The sequence below is a fragment of the Haplochromis burtoni genome, unplaced genomic scaffold, assembly GCF_018398535.1.
Source record: "Haplochromis burtoni strain Fernald_Lab_line unplaced genomic scaffold, NCSU_Asbu1 Contig_49, whole genome shotgun sequence".
Taxonomy (NCBI): Eukaryota; Metazoa; Chordata; class Actinopteri; order Cichliformes; family Cichlidae; genus Haplochromis; species Haplochromis burtoni.
The window spans coordinates 1,894,622-1,917,508 of record NW_024582410.1 but is presented as its reverse complement, the minus strand read 5'-3'; the positions used below and the strand labels follow the sequence as shown (position 1 = coordinate 1,917,508).

At 39.0% G+C, this 22,887-nt stretch overlaps 1 protein-coding gene across 10 annotated transcripts in view; it reads right to left on the bottom strand.

Moving 5' to 3' along the window:
* ppfia2 (PTPRF interacting protein alpha 2) overlaps nt 1-6,360 on the bottom strand; it is a 195,631-nt gene extending 189,271 nt beyond the window's left edge. For 6 of the 10 annotated variants that reach the window (XR_006054371.1, XR_006054372.1, XM_042220490.1 and 3 more), the window contains exon 1: nt 6,015-6,360. The gene's annotated coding sequence lies outside the window, so the exon portion shown is untranslated. The remainder of the gene's footprint in view (nt 1-6,014) is intronic. The other 4 variants (XM_042220495.1, XM_014333954.2, XM_014333956.2 and 1 more) reach the window with 1 other exon arrangement.
* Between the last annotated feature and the right edge of the window lie 16,527 nt (nt 6,361-22,887).

The following is a 22,887-nucleotide window of genomic DNA, read 5'->3' as shown; positions in this document are numbered from 1 at the left end:
GTCTGTTTCAGAAATTGTTGGATGCAACACCTCCAAAGTATAGAGAATGTGGGCTCATTAGGACATCGGCTGGCACTTTATTTGAAGCATTCTGCCAATGACAGCTAAACGATAACAATGCAAAGCACAATACTGCAGAAAGATTTTTCTTAAAAGCCATTTTAAGTAAAAAAGATTTAAAAAATGGCTTTTTTGGAATTGCCCATTATATGCTTGTCCAACAATAGGCGTGATTGCTGCTGAATGACCTTAGACCTTGTTTTATTTACTCTGACATACTGATTCCTAATCTAAACTATTGCAGTTCACCCTCCGGCACATCTACAAAGACCCATAATGAAAATGGACAAGCAGGGGGAAAAAAAACAAAGTTAAGCCACAAGATTATTCCCCTGAGTAAGAATCAAGCAGGCAGTGAATTACTGTATCTATATGGGACAGATGTAAAATTTGACACTTATGTAGAATCACTCCATTTTGGCAGAAACAAATCAGCAAACGGCAGCTAATTTCCTGAATGTCTTCAGTTAATCTCATTAATGGGAACAATTGTGTGAGTAGATAAGGCACAGCACACAAAACAGCAGTGTGTTCCTAGAGCGGTATATGGCCAAGTGAGGCAAATTCAGCACTATTCACCACCTGGGAAACATCAAAAGACATGTGGAGTGTGAGCGTGTTCAGAACAGACAGCGGCCTGAACACGACACTCTGCGGCTTTAGAGATAAGCTGTACTACTCTATGCTTGTTGGGCTAATTTTGGAGAGGCTAAAATAAAACCGACATTATTTAATAGTGTGTTTAAAGCCTTGTTATCATTAGGAATGAAATTACTAATGCTTTAACGCATTGAACAAGGAAATGGTAATTTAGAAAGGAGTAAAGCAAAATAAAGTAGGCCCAAAAACCCATTATGGGCTTTTTAAAAAAACTAAATGTAAGGTCAGCTCTTTGAACATTTGTAGCAACATGTTAAACTCATTAAAACTAATTTTCTTACAATATGAATAAGAGTGTACAACCATTTGTTTTAATGACAATGGACTTTACTTGCACATCAAGCAGTTAGCCGACAGGATAGTTGGTTTATGACAGATTGCACTTTCAAGTAATATTTGTGCTTGACTTCTTGGCGGGCAGATGAGCAAAGTGCATCTACAGACTGGATTGATGAGCTCCACGGGTAATGGGAAAGCTGTTGCATGCCGCTCTTTCCCATTTTGGCATTCATATCAGGCTGACAGGTGGGAAAAGAGTGACACAGCATATTTGTGAATGGAACTGGCCAGATTGCATGGTACACACATAGTGCTGGAAAATCTCCTTCATATGGCACCCTGTACCACGGAGACTTCAGACGACCAAGAGACAGTCTGTCAAGAAAACAACGATTCAAATCTATTACACAGGATTGCTCAGGATATTATAATAATTGCAGTAGGCATACCAAAAGTAATATGGCTGTAGTGTAAAGATCTTGGATGTTAACCTGAAATAATTTCTTGCTCCAAAGTGGTCATTTTAAAGAGTGACCCCGTTCCACTCCTGCTGGGTCTCAAACACCTTCCTGATCAACTATATCAGAACTGCATACAGAGGTGAGTTCTGTGGTTGCTTATTTCAACAAGTTGAATTGCAAGTATGCACCAGGACTGCTGTCTGCAAAATCTTGGTCTTGGATTGAAGGGGATCTCAGAAGAAATGTTATGTGCATGGTTAGTTGGTTTTGCAAGTGATGGTGCTGTGATGGGCTGTTAGAAAGAAGAAGCCATACTCTTGTATGAAAATATTAACACCAACCTGCCTGCAATTCACTGAAGCAGTCATAACCTGCTATAGAACACAGAACTAAGATATTTTCCCGTTTTTGTTAACTCCGTACTGTTGATCTTCTTAAATAAACAGGGTGCCTACTTCCCTATTTGGACATCTGAAGATGTAGGTAAATTATTATTATTATTTAAGTGCTACTGTTCAGATGTAGAAAAGCAGTAAAATATCTGTCATCAAAACACATTTTTTTCCCTCAGGAATCTACTGTAGTGGAATATCTGTTTATTGTTTCTAAATAATTTGGACAAGAAGACTAAAGTTACATTGTACAGTTGCTAATTACTACTTTTTATACGTATCTATTCGTAGGCTGAGAGAAAGTGATTCATTAATTTGATACAGCATCTCCCTGCCAGGATGTTTCTGAAAAGAGCTTAAGCAGAATTTAGATGTCACATTAGCAAGAAACTGTGGTGTAGTGTTTAAGGCACTGAAAATCTTCTTACCATTATTTTAGTCGCTAGCAGCTTGCTGTGGTCACCATTAGTTTGGGTGAAAGACATGCATGTCTGCAAACATTTGCAAACTATTCACCAAAACATGGTGAAAATGTGGAAAGAGCGATGCAAGCTGAAAAGACATAATGTCCACCTTCAGAATACAAATTGTGCCTTACCACTGCAACAAACACATTTCAAAAGTTGCACCTTTTACGTTGAAGGTGAACATTCCCCATTTCCGATTTCCGGCGCTCACAAGGTCCTAGCATTTGGTGACTGAGGCCCAACAGCTGATTTAGACGTCTTGGGTCAGTCTTTGTAGAGCCTACCACATTGCCTACATAAGTGGGTGGCACCATTGTCAGCATTCAAGCATGTGTGTGCAGCAGCACATGTTAATTATCTTGTGGTGGTTGCTGACATTTGTGATTAATTATATTGAGGCTATGACTATTATTCCTTATTTTGGTTATTCTCTTACCGATCCGTTCCAAAACTGTGGTTAAATGGTCGCAGGAAATCAACAGTACTGAACAGGCCAATCACAAAAGTTGCAGGCTGCATATACGTGACATACGGTTTCATTTCTAGAAAGGTGCATGTCAGGTAGCAGCGTATGCTTTCAGAGATTAAAATAAACCTAGATATAACACAGAAATATAAATCCTCTGTAACACATTCACCTTACATGAAAAAGATACCCACTTTGAAGCCAGGAGAACCCACAAACCCAGCTTTAGGGGACACAGGCTCACATTCTCCTAGTGCCAGTCCCAAGCCAGGATTAAACGGAAGTGTTCTGTCAGGAGGGACATCCAGTTTAAGATTTTTGCCAAAACAACCATTTGTGGATCCATTTGCTGTGGAGAACCCTCGGGAAATAAGGGAGCAACCAAAAGTACCTTTTCTACATGTAAAAGAAACAACATCTTTAGTAATATTCATACAACACTACACTACCAAAAAGAATAAGCAGGAATCAAAAGTACTCTGCTACATGGGAACACTTCAGGTTGCAGAAACTTTGATTCTACAGCTTCTGATGTTTTAGCACGAAAATACAGACACTCTCACATATATATATGTGAGACAGACAGACAGACAGATAGATAGATAGACAGATAGACAGATAGATAGATAGATAGATAGATAGACAGATAGATAGACAGATAGACAGATAGACAGATAGATAGATAGATAGATAGATAGACAGATAGATAGACAGATAGACAGATAGACAGATAGATAGATAAAAATATATAAAAATATATAAAAGAAGGGACGTTATGTTTAATCAAGACAGAAAACATCAACAACAAAATGGAAGTTAAAATCAAAAGGTATTGAAATCATGCAAAACCTATTAATTAAGTGCATTGTGGCACAAGTGGCTGCCATTATAGACAACTTAGATTCACTAATTAACCTAACACACATCTTTGGACTGTGGCAGAAAACTGGAGCAATGAGAGAAAACCCACCAGGCACAATGAGAACAAAGGCCCCAGGAATTAAACCACAGCGTTAACCACTGATGCAAGATACACAACAGACACTGTGTGAAACTTGTTTGAATCCTTTTCAGTAAATAGCAAAACCTTAAAATCTAAGAGTAAAACTAATATTTTTGTCAATACTTGTTGTTTTTGGACAAAGATAGACTGTCTCCTTATATTGGTTGATAAATCTAGATGAAATTGTCCAAATATATACCTTTTCCTTACCAACTTCAGACATCTATTGGGCCTCAAAAAAGCACACATAGTTATTTTGAGGTCCTACAATTAGCCCTATTAATACTAATACTCAGCTTATCTGTAGGCATAGAAATGGACTTTTACTGTACCACTATTTTTGAGAGGATATCCTGGTAACATCAATGTATTCCACAGCAGTCTGAGAACAAGCTACCTGCCTTAAGAAACACACTTCCAAACACGCTCTCGAGCTTTATAGTAAGTTTTATTTCAGCGATTGAAATCCCATCTGCCTCGATCCCAAGAATTATAGTCACAAAGTCTACCAGCAAATGCTGCTTCTGCTTCCTGAAACAGTGTGTTAGTCCAAACCACAATCTTTTGTTCAGTACATGAAAAATAGCTTGTGCAACTGTAATACATTACATCACAAAAATAGTATTCAGCACTCATTGATACTCTCATGTGAAGCTTTGGTAGTAAAAGGTGAATGAGACAGAGATGGGATGAGGAGGATGGTGTTGGTGTAGAGTTACACCCAGCCTTCTGCCATTAGGAAGGCCGGGAAAGGGTGATGAGGCTGAGCATCAAGTGTATGTCTGTGTGTGTGTGTGTGTGTGTCTCCATTTCTCTGTGACTGCACTTTACCTGTGTGTGAGCATCTGCGAGGGTGAGGAGGGGAAAGGGTTTTCTGTGTGTGTGTTTTCACTGGTTGTGTGCTCAACTGAAAATAAGTCTGCATGCACATGAAAGGATGAAAGGACATCGTGTAGCCTTTAACATCGCCCACAATCCCCAGCAGCAAGGTCATGCAAACCATGAATCGATGGAGATTGAATAAGAGCACTGATCGAGGTGAACAAAAAGGCAATAAAGCTCAAGTTGGAGGTGATTTGAACTGTGCCGTTTGTAACCACCACACCTGCCTCACCGCAACATTTTACCTTCCTCATTACCGAAGGTTTAGTGACAGTCAAACCTGGGCTTTAAAAGAGGACCTTAAACGATCATTTTATGCACATAAAAGCTTCTTCCACAGGTTGCCACTTTTCTCAATGAAACCTCGGGGGAATAAAAGCTTTGCCCGCACACCAGCCATATTAGGCAGGAAGGCGTATTTGCATGTTTGAGGTCCCTAACTGGAAAGTCACACACTTTATTTAAAAAAAACCCCATTAAATTAAGCATCTTAGCTTTGCATAATGTATCTGTGTCAAACTTTAAAGTATGTGCCACAGCTTCACAAGTCGGAATTCCTACTAATGCAAATATTGTCACATCTCTTCACCGTGCACGCCTGTAAATGTTAATATTAATTGGCAAGATCAGAGGGAAATCACAGCTTTGCCTACAGCAATTAACCTTCTACCAGCGAGCCAGCATCTGGATGTGTGTGTGTGAGTGAGTGAGTGTGTCTGTTCACTCATTCATCCATTTACAGGATAAAAAGTGTGAATGGAGAGGCAGGTGGGTAGATGGATGGATGACGGGGGAGTCTGTTGAATGCCTTCTTCCTCCTTGCATCTCTGTAATAGCCGGTGATAATGTTGTTTATAGGAGGGGCAGCTGTTCCTCATGTGACAGCTCGTCCTTTTGCGGTTACTAAGCACACACACACACACACTCCAAGGCGGCCTGACTGCGGCGCTGATCGCGTCTTGACACCACTGTAACAACTCCGCCTCATTCTCTGAAATGATAATTGGGGAGAATCCTTGGCTATTGTCTCAAGTGCATTACATCATGCCAGCCTCTCAGTCTGCATCCCGCCCCCCTTCAACTCTCTGCTATGTCTCTCCACTGTGACAGCCGGCCGTGATTTTTTTCTTTCTCCGGCAGAGCTTCACAATGTCAACCACACGAAATCTATACATTATATACACCACGTATGCTTCCACACCAAGCGCTCACTACTCCCCGCAACATCCCCATCAGTCCAGAGTTGTGGAGATAAAAGGGGCACCGCAGAAAATCACCTTGAGCCCGAAGGAATGGGGCAATGTAGGTCACTGCGATACCGGCGGCAACAGTGTGCATACTCACAATTTGTTCCTTTACTATCAGCAGAGGCTCTGGCCGCGGATCAATGACAACTGCAGTCTGTGCAAGCTATACCATGAAGCGGACAATCCTAGGAGGCTTCTTCAGTGCAAAGAGCCAGCAACGCCAAGGATACGACCCTAAAGGTGCGGCTGGTCCCCGCCGCTGGCATTGTCAAAAAACAAAAGAGCAGGAACGATCGCCAAATTAGCCGGGTCGGGTAATGACATCTGATTTCCGGGGATCCACACGCACCGGTTAAGAAATTATGGCATGTTACAAATTCTGCTGTGATAAGCGGAGCTGGAAAAGACCATTGTAGGAGCTGACGGAGGGGAGGCGTGTGGAGTCTTAAAGTTGCAGCTGTGCAATTCTCTTTTCTTTATGTGCAGACCTATAATAATACGACTAGTACTACTAATAACAACAATAATAATAAAAGTGTTCAGCGTGTTAAAATATTTGATTTAGCCTGCTACATTTAATAGGTGTAAGATTTTATTTCTGACTAAAATGAAACGTGAAAAAGCGAAATATCTTCAATGTATGCCAGTAAACTATGATAAAATATCTGTTAGTACTGAGAGTACTTCTGTAAAATGTAAAATAGCGTTCCGCCAACCAATTAGAAAGGGCAGGGGAAAGCTCCTTTTTTCAGTCAGGCAGATGCCACCAGAAGCGATGTTCACCTTTTCCAGCCACACAGATGGTCTTTGCCAGATTCCCAAACGCTGTAGTTGGGAGATGCTTGGGGTCAGCCACCACTGCCTTCAGTCCCGAAGGCTGTTTGTCCAATTACCTAGGAAACAGTTGTTGTCCAATACAAAATCCATTAACATTTACACTAGCTTGTTTCTTTTCATCAGGGACTCTCTCACAAAATCAGATCATATACGATTTTTAGTAATATTTTGTTCAAGAGATTGTAATAGCTGCTTGTAGAAAGACACTATATGTTAAAAAAAAAAGTTCTTAAAAAATGCAGGGAAAGGTGGGCTAAATAAAAGTTACCACGGGGTTACAACAGCTTGATAAAAACAATCAAAACTAGGTTTGATTGAAAGTGAAATATAAATACTGGATTTGTTATATATATATAAAAAAAATATGACTGTGCAACTAAGTACAGGTGATTTTAAACGCAATAAATAATGATGAATTAAAAGAAAATTAAATGGTGAGTTTAAACGATGGAGAGACTTGAGAAGAATCTAACTTATTTAAATGTTTTTAAAAAAAAAAGATGGTTAAAAAAGAGTGGAACAGATAAAATATGTATTAAATAGATGTTATTATAGATAACATTAATACAGTTTTGTCTTTAATATGGTACTGTAACATAAGGTTTTGGTTCACATATTTGTGATCTTTATGTGAATTTAAACCTGTAACGGGTCATTGTTTTTTAAGTAAAAGAAACGTGGAGTAAATTTTGAAATAATATTTAAAGACGACACTGCAAAAACAGTGTTGGTCTTCATTGTTGTAGTAAGTCTTAGTGTTCATTGTGCAGTAGCACTTTACACAAATAAAGATGCTGTTGATTTTCAGCACTCACATGTATTCAAGATGACTGGATGTCCATATACATTTGACCAATCCTGAGTCTATGAGTCACTGTTTTAAACTCCCTTATATTTATTTTCACATTTACAATAATTATAATTATGGTGATGTTGTTACTATTATTGTATTATTACTATTGTAACACTACAAAACATCTTAAGAACTATTGGGGCTTGATAGAGCAAGCACAAAAATAGGATGAAATGGTACATTCCAGCTCATATTTTCATACATAGTGGAGAGTTTTTTTGCTATTCAATTATTAGCTTTTACGATAAAAAATAAATAAATAAAGAAACTAGGACATACCTGGGTTGTGGTACCGCATTATACTGTACTATAGTTCTTTCCTACACATCTTAAAGTCTGTAATTCCCATAAAATGGTTTAGAAAATCAAACCACTGGAATAGGGTCTGTTGGTCAATCCAACATGCTAGGTCAAAATAACCCATAGAGGTTTGTTTATATTTGACCCAGCCCTCTGCTGCACAAACAAATCAAAACGTGTGTGTTTTGTGTGTATTTAATTTAAACCTTTATGTCTTGTTTGGGGTCAGAAATGCTGAGGGGTTCTTTCCCATTGTTGAGGATTACTGACAAAAAGATGAATAATAAAAACTAAACACAGGCACTGAATTTCTCCATTATTTTCTACTTGTCTATGTACACTGCTGTGTGCTGCAGGCTATAAAACAGTGGGCATGGATTTCTTGTGATTGAATATATAGAAGCCAGTCTAAATATGGACAAGCAATAACAGGGATTAAAATGGCCAATACTTTGAAATATCAGCAAAGAAACAAAGACAGAAATGTTTTAAATTATTTCATAATATTTTAATAGATTGAATGTAGATGAATATTTCATTATATTTTAATAGATTTAAGGAGATCTCATTTATTCGTAGCAAGTGTGGCAGGGTGGTGCAGTGGTTATCCTCTTGTCTCACACAAAAGAGTAAAAATAGTTGTCTGCCTAGCTGCATTAGCCCTGCAATAGACTGGTTACCTGTCCAGTAATTAACCTGGACCAAATGGCATAGCCTCCATAAATAAGAGTGTGAAAAAACTGAGTACAGTGGAATCAGTTTGAAATGATCTGAGCTTTACAGCATGGTGTACCATTCTACTGGAAGCAGCAGTGTGCACTTTACACTGTGGTATTGAAGGGTTGGACATGGTAAGCAACAGGTGTGACATTTAACTGTCACTCAGTTGGTACTGTGGGACCCAAAGTGTACCAAGAAAATATCCCCTACATCATTCCACCACAACCCAAACATTTCATAGAGCGCAGGATGGATCCATAGTGCATGTTGGTGACAATAAATTCTGACTATTGCAGTAGCAATGTTTTTCTGGTCTCCTGGTGTCCATTTCTGGTGATTAAACCTTTTGCGACATCATAGATTCTCTACTGCATACCTTGGTTGTAACAAGTGGTTAGTTGAGTTACTGTTACTTTCTGATCAGCTCTAAGTAGTCAGACTATTTTCCCCTGACCTCTGTCATCAACAAGGCATTTTCAGCCAGAGAACTGCAGCTCACTGGGTATTTTCTGCTTTTCAGACAACGGTCTGTAAACCCTAGAGATGTTTCATGAGGGGACAATCCCAGTAGATCAGCAGTTTCTGAAACATTCAGGTCGGCCGGTCTCCAATCAACAACCACATTCAGAGTTGTTTAATCATCTTTCTTCCCCATTCTGGTGCTCTGTTTGAACTTCAGTGGGATGTCTTGAACATGTCTACATGCCTAAAAGCTGAGTTTCTGATATGCAATTGGCTGATTAGATTTTTGCATTAAGAAGCAGTTGAACAAATATTACTAATGAAATGGTTGGTGAGTGCATCTTGTTTTATGTATCATATCACCGATGATAAGAGCCAATAACAAAGATATTCTGATGATATCTGCTACATTATGTTTTTGTTAAGTTTACTTACTGGTTTGTGAACCTATTGTCAAACCCAAGTCTTCTTATAAAGCAGCTTAGTCAAAGCAGTTGGTGTAAACAGATACAGATACCCACAAAGTGTCCCATTCTAAGCTCATTCTATTTTAACCCAAGCCACAGTTTTTTAAAAATAGTTTTATATTTATAAAGATGTACTTTATGGTATTTTTTAAACTGTTTAGAAAGTTAAATAAACCTCAGATGCTTTTCATAATAACAATCAGATAATTCTGTAAAAATGGCAATGGGATTTTAATTTTTTAAATGTCAAATATTTTAACTGAACACTGTCTGAGAACTCTCTTTCCTACTGCTTTTTCACTAACGCTCTAACTTTCTCTCACAGCAGCAGTGTGGGCCCGTGACAAATTGCTGCCTGTAGACTGCCCAAAGATTAATGCCACTGTCCATGGTGCTGAATTCTGTATGCTTCTTGTATGTGCTGTACTGTGCTGCAGGCCTCTTAAAAAAGGTATACTAACACCCCCACACCCCCTCCCCAAAGTGTTGCAAAACAGTTGTTTCCCTGGATTATTACATTAGATCTATAATCATGTCTCTTGAAAAGCACCAATGTTTCTGTACACAGGAAATACAGTCCCTGGATTCTGGGAAAAGGTCCATTCTGGAAGATTTATCTCTCGGCTGCCAGTCACTGGCTTGGATATTTAATTAACATACGTTGTGCACTAGCTTGGTGTTTGCTGTCTCGTTTTGGTCTTTAGCTGGCACTAAATCCCACCTGGGAGAATGCTGTCAGATGCTTCTTTTCTCTGTTGTAGCCCCAACTTGCTTCCCCCTCCTGTTCTTTTCCTGTTGTCTGACAAATTAGCAAAACAGACACAGAGCTAAGTGGTGGGGTGGAGTGCTGGCTCTTTTCTCAAGTGAAAAAAAGTACACCATGATGACAAAACTCAGCAGTAACCATCAGGGCTGTAAAATGAAGCCAGCTAACAAGTGCCAAAAAAGTGCAATTCTTTGAGTGGCCACTAGAGGCTGGTTCCAAAAAAGAAGTCAAACTATAAAGTTGCTGTAAAGTCGCTTATTTCCCAATTTATAACAATTCTGATTAATGGAGGATTTTTTTTAAGATTACCTAAAATCTTACTAAGAATTAAAATTTATTTACATTTAAAAAGTTCGGGTCATAGTCACTGTGACAGACAGCTGTGTGTTAGTGGACTCTGTGAACTGAGGGGTGAACTTCAAAGATCAATAGGTTTGCTATTCATGTTTGTCTTGTTGGGGCTTTCTGGAGCAAAGAAAAGCATTGCTAGCATTTTCTAATAACTTCAGACACCTTTTTTAAAATCCAAATAATGATAATATTTGGTCATATATCCAAATATAATCATATCTGGCACACCAAAATCCAACTTATAACACTGCAGCTTCACAGTCCCCTTGTTGTCATCACAGTGGTGTGTGTGCTTTGAATCCATGGCCAGAAACAGAACAGTCTTTATTTTTCATCACTCAGCTTTGAGTTCGATTAACCTTATTGTGAGAGTCTCAGATGGTTTTTGGCGAGATAGTAAATACTGATCGTTCCCCATGACGATTAGAATGACAACAATATCATTCAGTCCCTGTTTATAATGCAGCTGAGTGTTCGTATAGCATACCACCCACTATATTGACCTGCCATGTGCGTGTTCTACAGTGTTGAATCACTCAGTCATATCATATTAATTTCCCCTGAGAAGTCAGTATAGGCCTCTGCATATGAATGACTATAATGCAGCCAGGTGATGAAAATGAAAACATTTTCATATCCGAATGCCCTGAAGCTAAGAATTCCCATATATTGACTGGTTTGACTCAGAGACTCTTGCACCATCAAAGCTTAAACCTAGGATTTGTAAGGCAGTTCTTTTGACTGCACAATCTGTGGAAATGAAGCTAAAATAGGCACCAGTTAAGAAGCAATGATCAAAGTGATAAGGGAATCAAGAAGAAGCTATAAAAAGGCACCTATAAAAAGAAAAGAGACCTATGACGCTGCTTCAGTCTGATCCTCCTCCTCATAGCTTGACACGCTCAATGTTTGAATGTCATTAAGCAAGTCATCCCCTCCCCCCTTTCGTCATGCAAATGGACCTCTTTTCACACGCGGAGATTTTGCATGCAAATCTCACATCAAAATCTCAATGATCTCAGAGGTTAAGCTGCTGAGGTCCTCACAGCCAATTAAAAAGACACACACACTCACTCCTTTGGCTAGAGAAATGCTGATGCAAATATTTGCTGAGGATGATGGAGGGACTTTGCATTATGGTTAAAATTACCAAGTAAATGTTAAGTCAAACAGCTAGCAATACGATGTGACAGCTGAGAAAGTGCTCTCATAAACCCGAGGGAGAGATGTTGGTGTATTGTTTTGCGGAACGCCCTGCCTCTCCAGGTTGTTTCAGTGGATCAAAGCAAATGTGTACTCTGAAGCCTGACATTATCCCCTTCTGTTAACATGTCCATGTCCACATATCCATCATCTCAGCCTCCAGTCTGCCTCCCTTCAGGGCCTAAAATCGCATCTTATGATTTATCTGTCTGAAGAAACACATATCAGCATATTTCAGTTGCAGTCTGTACAAATCCAGAGCTGCCAGGGCTCTTTGTGACTTTCTGTCTGTCTCTATAAATGAACCAGTTTACCGACCTCTTGCTGCTTGATACTCTGATATCAGAGATTAGTTCAGTCGACCGCGGTGTGAGCTGCATTACAGAGACAGAACGGAGCGGGATTACAGGTATCTGGAATCCTGTAAATCTTTATGTCTGCCTCATGATAAGGCGATATCATTGCACTTTAGCTCAGGCCTCCTCTGTCTGTCAGGTTGAAAGCTGACCGACTGGATTCAACGGTTACCCACATTAACTGTTGATTCCAGATCTTTTTATGCCTACATTTGGTTTGTCTGATCATGCTTTGAATATCTAATTATTTCATAATGAACAAAAATTGGTTAAACAGCTACTCAAAAATATGCTTGTTCGGACATAATGATAAATAGCAGAAGATGAGCCCTTTAGACCCCAGTCACACAGTCTTGGAGACCAGTCAGTGATCCCCTGGCAACCACTGATTGCTATGGAAAATTGGTTGTAAATAGGTGCACAATCCTGTTGCCATGATCGCCTGTGAAATACTGCATAAAAAACAGACTTTTCTGCAAACACAGCAGCATTCTTGGAAAAAAATGCAATCACAAGAGGTTTTTAGTGCATCATCTTTGTGAGAGCCTGCAACCTCATGCAAACCACTCACCAACCAGCTGGCAAGTGGTTTTGAGTGGTTCCTATAAGTGACCAGAGGCTGGCAGGAGGTTGCAAGCCAATCTCTATTTCTGTGTGACTCAGTTTATTCCTAATTATCTGTTTTTCCAGTATAGTGGTCATGCATATAAAGGGCACTGTTTTTATGTACTGCGATGCCACAAAATTACAGAGCATATGAACGACTAAGTGTTAAAAAAATCCTTAATTTAATTTTATAATATGGGCCAAGCACAACACCCTTGAAGACTCTTGAAGACCAAACCGACTTAGAGTACAAGCCGGCATTAAATCCATGCCACAGAAAAGGGGTGAAATCCCACCTTAAACTTTTTATTATACCATATCACTATAAAAACCACACGGTGCTAGATTTATACATGACTGTATAAACATGCCTGCGTACGGAGCTCCTTCTCCCTCACACACCAACAGCTGACAATGATTCATGCAGCAATAAGACTTAACCTGTGCTCTATGCTGCGTAACAATTCCTACCATAACAATTATACCACCACTAACATATGCTCCCATTCCTTTACAGGTTATGTGATTCATCTTATTAACATTCATTGTAGGTGCAGCAAAAATTATGGTCATGCTCACATTTACAACTTTTATGAGTGGCTATTATTTTAATGCCAAACACTCATGCCAATGACAAAAAGAGGAAATGTCTTTAACTTGGACGCTAAACCATTTGAATAAAGAACATCCAGGCTGAGTGGGATTCTTTTTAAAGCAGAATGCAGGTTTATGTGAGGATAAAGGGTTTGTCGGGATAAGCAAATCACAGTAATTTCCATGCAAGATAAATAGTCCCATTTCTTTTGCATGCAAGAATAGTCTACTTTATAAAGTATGTTCCTACTAACATAAGTGATGTTCGTTAACTAAAATATTATGTCAAAGAACCGACAGGATGACAAGAAAGCAGGATAAAAAAGCTCAAAATGAGCGAGAGAGAAACAAACACAATCACCGAGCTGGTCTGGAAACAGCACCATTGCAGGGTTTTTTTTCTCTTAGTCTTTGTTTGCCATTAAGGTGTAATTTACAGTGGAGAAAACTAAGATGTCTCCATTACTCCCCCCACCCCCCGTTTTTTTTAAACATTCCAAATGTACTGAGAAATGTTTGCTAATATTTCTTGATGCAAGCTGTGAAGAAAGCATACAATGAGATGTAAATATAGAGGAAACAAATGCTCATCGTGGCAAACCTGTGTAGGTGTGATGTAGTTCATCGGATGCTGTGGGAAGTAGATCTCCCTTGAATATGTGAGTGAGGTGTGTGAGTACCTGTATACTAATATAGCCACAGTAAAGTACAACCATAATCTAGCAAGTTTTAATCACACGATACATATAAATATTGATGCAGATGAACCATTTTCATGCGGCAAGTTCGTCTTTGTCCAATGTAACCTTTTTTTTTATTTAATGTTAGATGACAAAACAAAGCTGCAGCATTATTAGCTGATGCTAGCACTGCCTAGTTGCTTGGTTTGCAATACATTTTCCTTTAATATTTAATCGGATTCAAAGTTATGCTAGCAAAATAATCTTAAAGCTAAGTATGGTTACCAGAAAAAGTGAACAGCTGACTGCCTGCAGTGTCTTTTAATACATTTGAAAGTGAGCACCCATCTCTCATTAATGCTAGTTAGCTAGCTTTAGCAAGGCTAAATCAAAGTAGCCCAGATATGGTTTAGGGCCAAAAAGTAAAAAGGTAGATTCCTATATTTAAACATTATGTTTTAAGTCTAGAACTTTGCTTATTAATTCAAAAGGTAAAACAAAATTGCAGCAATGAAACAACAAATATGTTTATTTTAATAACAATGATGAATCACTGCGATTTTGAATGTTATTGTTGAACTGAATGATACTCACTGGTGCATTGCTTGATTGACAGGTTCTTACAGCTGTGTGTGAGATGAAAGTGTTGCTTGTGCTATTGAAACTGTATTATCCAAGTCTTTTCATATTGTTGACTCTGCAAACCATGTCATTTTAACACACTATTATTGTTATTATTATTTCTTCATCTAAACAGTTACTAGTATGTTCCTACCACTTATTAACAGAATACTTGATTTGTGCCTCTCCCTCTAACATTAACACCCAAAGTCTTTTTTTTTTTCATTTCAAATTCGTCATTCACCATGTGAATTCTTGAGCTATGACTAAAAACATGGTCATAACTCAAGCAGCACATTTTGCAGACTACATGTGAAGGTGTCCTTGGGCCATGACCAGCAAAAATAGCCTCTCATTTTTCATTGGTGTGTGATCTTCAGCACTGTGGAAAAGTCTCAAGCCACTCCTCATTTCTTTGTATTTTGCTTCCAAGGAGCCAGACTTTCTTGTAATTTTTCAAAGTGTTCTTGAGCAGTAGTTCTCCAGGCTTTCTGAAGGTCTTTCAAAGTTCTTCTCTCAACAATACCGCTTCACACTGACCTATAGCTCATTCAAGCATAAAAAAGACACACAACTCAAATAATGAACTAGTGTTGTTTCTCAAGGCAATTAAACAAAGAACCACTTTAAAATTTTATCCTTAGGCACTAGGAGTACGTTACAAAAATACTATGTTTAAAATTGCCAAAGATAACACAGTCTGACATTGTGCCATTAGCCAAAAACTATACATTGATATACTGAGATGTTGGCATATCTTGAAATGGTGTGAGGTATGTCTTTAAAGAAAAAATAGGAAACTAAGGGAAGTGGAGGACAATGGATGGGTGTAATAACAGCAGATGAACAGAATCTGAAAGTCTTGTCCTCAAAAAATAGGAAAAAATCCAGCTGGACCTGGAACAAGATCTTGGAGATGCATCTGACACTTGAACATGGCTTTCGTAGAGCTCATTCTACTATAACAGCTCTTCTTAATAATAATGGATTGCATTTATATAGCGCTTTTCAGGACCCCTCAAAGGGCTTTACAATACCACTATTCATTCAGTCTCACATTCATACACTGGTGAAGGCAAGCTACAGTTGTAGCCACAGCTGCCCTGGGGCAGACTGACAGAAGCGAGGCTGCCATATTGCGCCATCGGCATCACCAGTAGGCAGTAGGTGAAGTGTCTTGCCCAAGGACACAATGACCGAGACTGTCCGAGCTGGGGCTCGAACCGGCAACCTTCCAATTACAAGACGAACACCCAACTCTTGAGCCACGATCGCCCCAGTGTCCACTGGCATTTTGATGTCAAGTGGTGCAGGAGAATGTTCTGTTTTGCTGATGTTGGACCACATGGATGATACTTTAAGCGCTTTGAATGCTCAGAAGAGTACAAAAGCGCTATATAAGAACCAGTCCATTTACCATTTACCATAACTGTTGCTCGTCACATTTTGCTCGATGGGCTGAGATACTGGGTGGGTGTAACTTGGTTTTCTTTGGACTGGTTGGAATCATACCTTGTTCTGTGGCTGTTTCTACAGGTCTTCCTCCTCTTCTCTTTCCTGTGGTGTATTGGGGCACTTCTTGTTTCTGCTCCTTTTCCAGCACATTTTGATCAACTTTAAGGGCATTTTTATCACTTCTATGCAGATGACATCCAATTACATATCTCTTGTAAACCCCAATATGTTTCTAAGCTACAGATCGTGAGTGGTACAAACTCTGTTTGCCTCATATACTATATTTCTATGTGTTTTTGCACAGAAATAATTTGTTCATCCCGGATTCTATTTGTTCCAGATTATTATAGGTTTGGTTTTTAGTTTAGTTACTTCTAGGTTTATATTCAAATCTCTCTCTGTCATACACTTCTTTTAATTCTACTTCTACCCTTTGTTCTGCTTCCCACCCTGTGCCACACACAATTAAACTTCGTATATATGCCACCAGTTGTTTACCACAAACTTATATCTAACTTAGTTAGATTATCTATTTAGCGTTCCCAATATTCTTTGTATTTTTTTTTGTTTTTCATATTATTTCATTGAGTTCTCATTAGTTTGATTTGTTTCCTCCCTTTAAAAGCAGATCTGAAAAAATCCCACCAATCATCCAAAGTTTTACTGCAATAACAAGATTTGAAAGGACAAAAAAATCAAAGTGAATTTCCTCTTTGATCACAAAATGTTAAAATTATTTGGCAAATGACATCAATTTTGTGATTTTGCCTCTTTGCCTCCTGCTGCGTTTCCTCCCTTGAGATGCTCTATTAACAGCTGCTTTCAGTTGCTCCTTGTTCATGGGTTTTTTTCTCCATTCAGTTTATCTTCAGTAACTGAAAAGCATGCTCTATTGGGTTAAGCCTTCAAGGTCAGGTGACCAACTTGGCCTTTAAAGAATATCCCTAAAGAAACTGTTATGCAATATGCTGTGCCAATTTTGAATCTGAGCAGAGAGTATTGTCTTGTTTACGTCAGAATTCATCCTGCTTCTCCTGCTCTAGTTGGAGAAATTCTCTCCAGGAAATTCTATAATGGGCTTTATAACAATAAGATGGACAGACAGACAACCTGAAACAGGATCCTATTGACCACAGCTAAAAATGGTGTGTCTGAGTGCCACATGACATTGGTGAACTTTTCCTTTGTTTGCACCTGACAGCAAAAACCTATATAAAACATGTCCATGCTGATAGCATTTCTTTACCTCAGCATATTTTACCTTTGGACCACTACTTTATTTAATCTGTCTTTTATGAGCTTCTTCTCTAACATGTAAATGATAGCATCTGAAAATTAATCTGAGACCCAATCCATAGCTATTTGTCAAAAGCCAGCATTACATTTTTGAGATCATGCATGCCATTCTCATCATTCCTCACTGAAAGAAAGACAGGTGCAGCCAGAGTAGCCATTAAGTATTAATCGAGTGTGCTCCTTCACAATTTGAAATCCAATTGACTTTTTGTAGCACGGTGGCAGGAAGAGGGGGATAGAAGGATCGCTCTCGCTGTTAAGAGAGACAGCTGTGTCTTGAACTGCGGCACATATCAGTGGCGCTTTCAGATGACAGCAGCCCTTGGCGGTATGTAGTGTTCACCAGGAGCAATTACAGTTTTATATGCCACCATATTTCTGTTCAAACTCTTATTTTAAATCCTTCTGGGGTTTTGATGTTGATACATCGAATTGATCCTGCATAGTCGCTGTTCGAATCTCAAACACACCAAAGGACACACTCTGAAACATGCTGGCAGTAGTTGTATGAAAAGAAAATAAATCTTCACTGTAGCTTTGAATGCTCTTAAAATGAAATTAAATGGAAAAATAGTAGTAAAAACTAGAGACATTAAAATAAAGGAACTCATTCGAAATATACAAAAATAAACTACTCTTTTGATTACTATGGATTATGTGAATCTAAAAGATGGGAATAAACACATGTAATATTTAACCTGTACAATGCATGCAGATGCTCAAGCATGTACACACATGAACATAAATCAGAGCTCATTCACTCATGCTCTAGGCAAAGTAAAATCCCTTATCTTCTAAAAGACATTGCATGCAGTAGTATAATCCTCAGCTCTTACCATCACAAGATATTACCCATGATAAAATTTAGCAGTTTATCATATAGTTGCACCTGCTAAGACTAAAATAGTGGTAACTATTGAACCAAATGCAAAGATTCACTTTTAGTAACATTAATAAAACCAGTTTTAATATAAGTATGCATAAATCATATCATGTGCCATGTTTGTGACCATCGGTTGATGTGGACGACATTGAGATCAGCTTATCTGCTGAAATTGTGGCTGACCTTTACTTTGGGGCCTCCCATTCAATAAGTCTACTGCCAGTTTAAAGAAACACATCCGCTATGAATCAAAGCAGCTGATACAAATACTGATGTGTTGGTGTGATTTGGCATTACCCCTCACTTTAGTGTAGTATCATAGGCCATTGGTAATAGCTTGGACATTAAGAAGGAAGGTGATGAATTAAACATGTTAAATTAAAGGTTTGTGCAGCCACTCTCCATAACCAACAACTTTTAACCAGTGTGCCCTTTGCAAAGCACATTAAAAGTTCTTGTAGAGACATTCAGTGGAATGTGAGCCTGACCTATGCGACTGATACATAACACCGAACACTAATCCGAGCTAATTTTTCATGTACTACAGTCTGGTGTTTTACCCAGTTGATGATGAAATCTGTGGTTAGTAATAACAACATATCCAACGGCCCGTTTACACCTTCACTGCATTCTTTCTTTCCCCATCTCATTCCAGTGATGCCTTCATAGTGTGGATGGAAAACAAACTGAAGTATAATTTTGAGGTATTCAAAGGTTACATGAAAAACTGGGCAGTTTGATACAGTTTAGTTTAAGTTAAATTGGTTAGTTTAAGGTATTAGTTTTTAGTTGGTGAGGTTTACAGTAATACACTGTGTTGGACTCGTGTAGCACAGGCTGTGGTGTTTGTCGTCGGGCATCAATTAAAATTTAAGTTCATTTAACACCAGCTTATATCTAGAATAACTTAGTTGTCTAAATCCACAAAGAGCAGTGATTTTCAGAGCAGCAGCAGCACAACACAAAGAAAACAAGTCTATAAAATACAAATTAGTATGTGACTTATTTAAAAGTAACTCTTTTCCCCATACTGAACTGCTACACCTGCCAAATCCATTTTAACCCCTACGTGCAAGCCATATTCGGCACCTCTGATGCACTTTCAGAGTGAGAGAATATTAGTTTTTTGCATTGCATTGTTGTCAGCAACCTTAAATTGTCATGTTTCCTCGTAAGTGCTTGCCAAGAGTGCATCGCTTGTATTATAACTGTAAAATTTTAAAACTATGGTTATGATTTTTCTTCCTAAATTGCTCTGCTGTGCAAAATGAAAGAAGCTAAAGCAGTGTACCACAAGCTTTTCATAAATGCAGGTGCACGGAAAACCTTGCAGTCTCTTAGCAACATCAGCGCAGGTAGACCTTTACAAAATCAAGATCCATGAGTCTGCTCTATATGTAATTGTAATATATCTTGCAGCACCCTTGGAAAAGATCCACTGCCAGCGCTCAGGCACAGCATTACAGAAAGGGACAGTACAGACTGGGAGGAGAGTACACTGAATGAACTCAATGAACTGAGAGTCTTACAAAGCCGTAAAAACAAAAGGTGTCATGATATCGGTCCTCGAAATGATGATGCATGACTTCTGTATCTGGGCCATCAGTTGGTGATTGTTGTTAGAAAGGATTCACCAAGTGCAGGGACAGATTCTCTAAAGGTGTTATTATACTCATATCTGCAGGTGCATTACGGATCAAATTTAATGACTTTTGCTTTTAATTTGATACAGATGAATACTGCGGCAATCTTTTGTCCACCACCTTGCTTTGCCTCTGTGTATCACATCACTGATGAACAGGGAAGCTGCATGTGTGCGTGTCTCACATTCATCTGGTGAGAAGTGCAGCTTTGGGATTTGCAGCTTTGACTCTCTGCATTATAGGACAAAATTTGCCCATATAGGTTATGGGAATGCTAGCGACTTAGCTGCATCTGGAAAATTCTCCCAAATGGGCCCAGTTAACACAAGTCACATCAGCTGATTCACTCACTCCGCGGTAGGGCCCCACATCTGGTCTGCCCTTGAATGACACTGAGGCAAAATCAACTGAATTCGAGGACAACTCGGTCTCTCTCTTTTATGTGTCAAGGAGAGAACTCCTGTTGCATCCAGTCCTGATTGGTCCATCAAGGTCCCAGTTGCCAGGCAACCATCCAGCGGTGTATGGGGCCTAGCTGACAGACAGCTGCTAATGAAGCTGAGGTGGTGGGTAGAGTGAGAGTGCTGCAGAAAAGGGCTATGCAACCTCTTTTCTCATGCCTTACACATCTTGAACTACATCTGCAAGCCCCAATTACACTGGTGCTCATATGCACATGTAATCTCATTTACTTCCTGCCCATATTAAGAGTGTATCAACAGTCACGTCTTACACAGCCCCACCTTTTACACCATCTCCCTAAGCATCCTGTGACTAATATTTACGCAGAAAAAAAACAGGAGCATCATACTTATATCCTCACACAAGGTTTCAGAGTGCAAAATAAGTATTTTTTTATTTTGGAAATGGAGGTGTAAAGACACAGATGGCATCCACGCAAACATGACAACCACAGTGTTGATTGCTGCACATGAGTCACGCTCAGGTCACACATACAGATCCTGCACAGCAAATGTCCCTTCCAATCTGTTTGGACACACTGGGAATTCAATGGGAAATAAGAGTTGCAGTCATATATTTTCCATTTATTTCCAAAAGCCACAATTTGTCACAGTAAAACACTGGGCAAATGGGGTGTGTACATTTTTTTTTAGACATGCTAGTGCATGTAAGACCAAATTTTTCTTTATGTTTCTTTAAGCTTGAAGTCCTGTAACAGTTCATGGGTGTAAAGTTTAGTGTTGCACTTTACTGTGTGCTTCAGTGCTCTACATGCTGTCACACATTTTGGTAATGCCTGAAAAAAATACACCATTTATGTGCGTGTAATGCACCCTCGCTATGCCCCTCTGCAGAGCCTTTAAGGTGCCACTCTTTGTATCCACTGGAAGAGCAACTCTATAGTGCAAGACCACTGTGAATTGTCACATTGCCCGCTCAAGGTGCAAACGACGGAAACCTCGCATCTCTGAGCAAATCTCAACGCACCAGAGTCTTTGTTCCAACCCGTGGTGAAAGCAATGAAGCAATATGAAGCAGTTCATTTAGAATTGCATTAAAACAAAAACACACACACTTGAAAACATACAAAAAGTTGTACTTGAAAATGTGTCTGCTGTTTTCAATGGCAGTCATCTTTTAAAGAGTGACAAAGTCCACATTTGGAGGTTGAAGAGAGGGCGGTGATGAAAGGTACAAGTTTTCCAGTCAGCAAATATTGGTTTGTGTCTTGTTTGGGCTTTGGTTTTGTTTAATTTTAACTCAGATTAATTTTGTTGGACTCACTTAGTTTTGCTTTTGCTTGTTGGATTGGTTTAGGTACAAAACGCTTCTTGCTTGGGTTCAGAAGAAGACAATGTTCTGGTTTAAGTTTTGTACTTTTTAACCCTTCCTGAAAAAATGAAAGTTACCCACTGCATTCAAACGTGGCGCTAATGGGTCTTTACCAACATACATATGTATGAAGAGAGCCTCATTTCTCCAGTGTGTGACATCATCAACAGTCTTTTTGGTGGCCCATCTTTGCCATGAACATCAGTGGTTCCAACTTAGCTGCAGAAATTCTACTTCCACCTATCTTCAACCAGCACTAGTCTTGATTTGGTGGAAATGTGTGGAATCAGGTCTGGGCACCGGCGCCATTGCAGTGGGATATGCAATATTCAGTGTGAATGAGAACCAGCTAGAAAAGTGATCTCAGTGCAATCAAGGTTTGGAGGTAATAACATAGTTATAATGGCATCACAGTAGGAAAAAAAAATCAAATGTATTTAATCTTCCTCAGTAGTTCTGGTAGCAGTCACAGATGACAGTCACAGATGAATATATATCACAGTGTACATTTGCGTGGACTATATAGCCTCATGACAGTTAAAAGAAAGTACTTGTGATGAACACAAGGAAGACCAAAAAAGCGCTGGATGGACCAAATCAAGGATGATATGAAGGCTGTGAATGTTACACCAGAAGATGCCCTTGATAGGAAGAAGTGGAGGAAGGCATGCAAGATAGCGGACCCTGCGTCGCGGGATATAAACCGCTAGGAAGAAGACTTGTGATGAACACATGTGGATCATTTTAGGACAGTAGTAAAATTCTATTAGTCTGCTGCTGTTGTTGAACACAACACTTTTGCTTCTATCAAGAAGAGTTCTCTCAGGAAAGTGCAATTTCTTGTTAATACAATACGCAGAACATGAAATAATTATAAAAAACAACTTATAATACATCACAAAATATTGTACACCCCTGTGTAATTGCACAGACAGCTTTTGTTTTAATTTGTAAACAGTCAGCGAGCACATTGCAGTCATTCTGAGTCAGCCTGCACCCATGAATGCAGCTCGTCTGTGACATGTCTCTTTGGTCCAGTTCCCAAGTTTTCAAAAATTATGTATTATCTGTTAGCTCCACAAA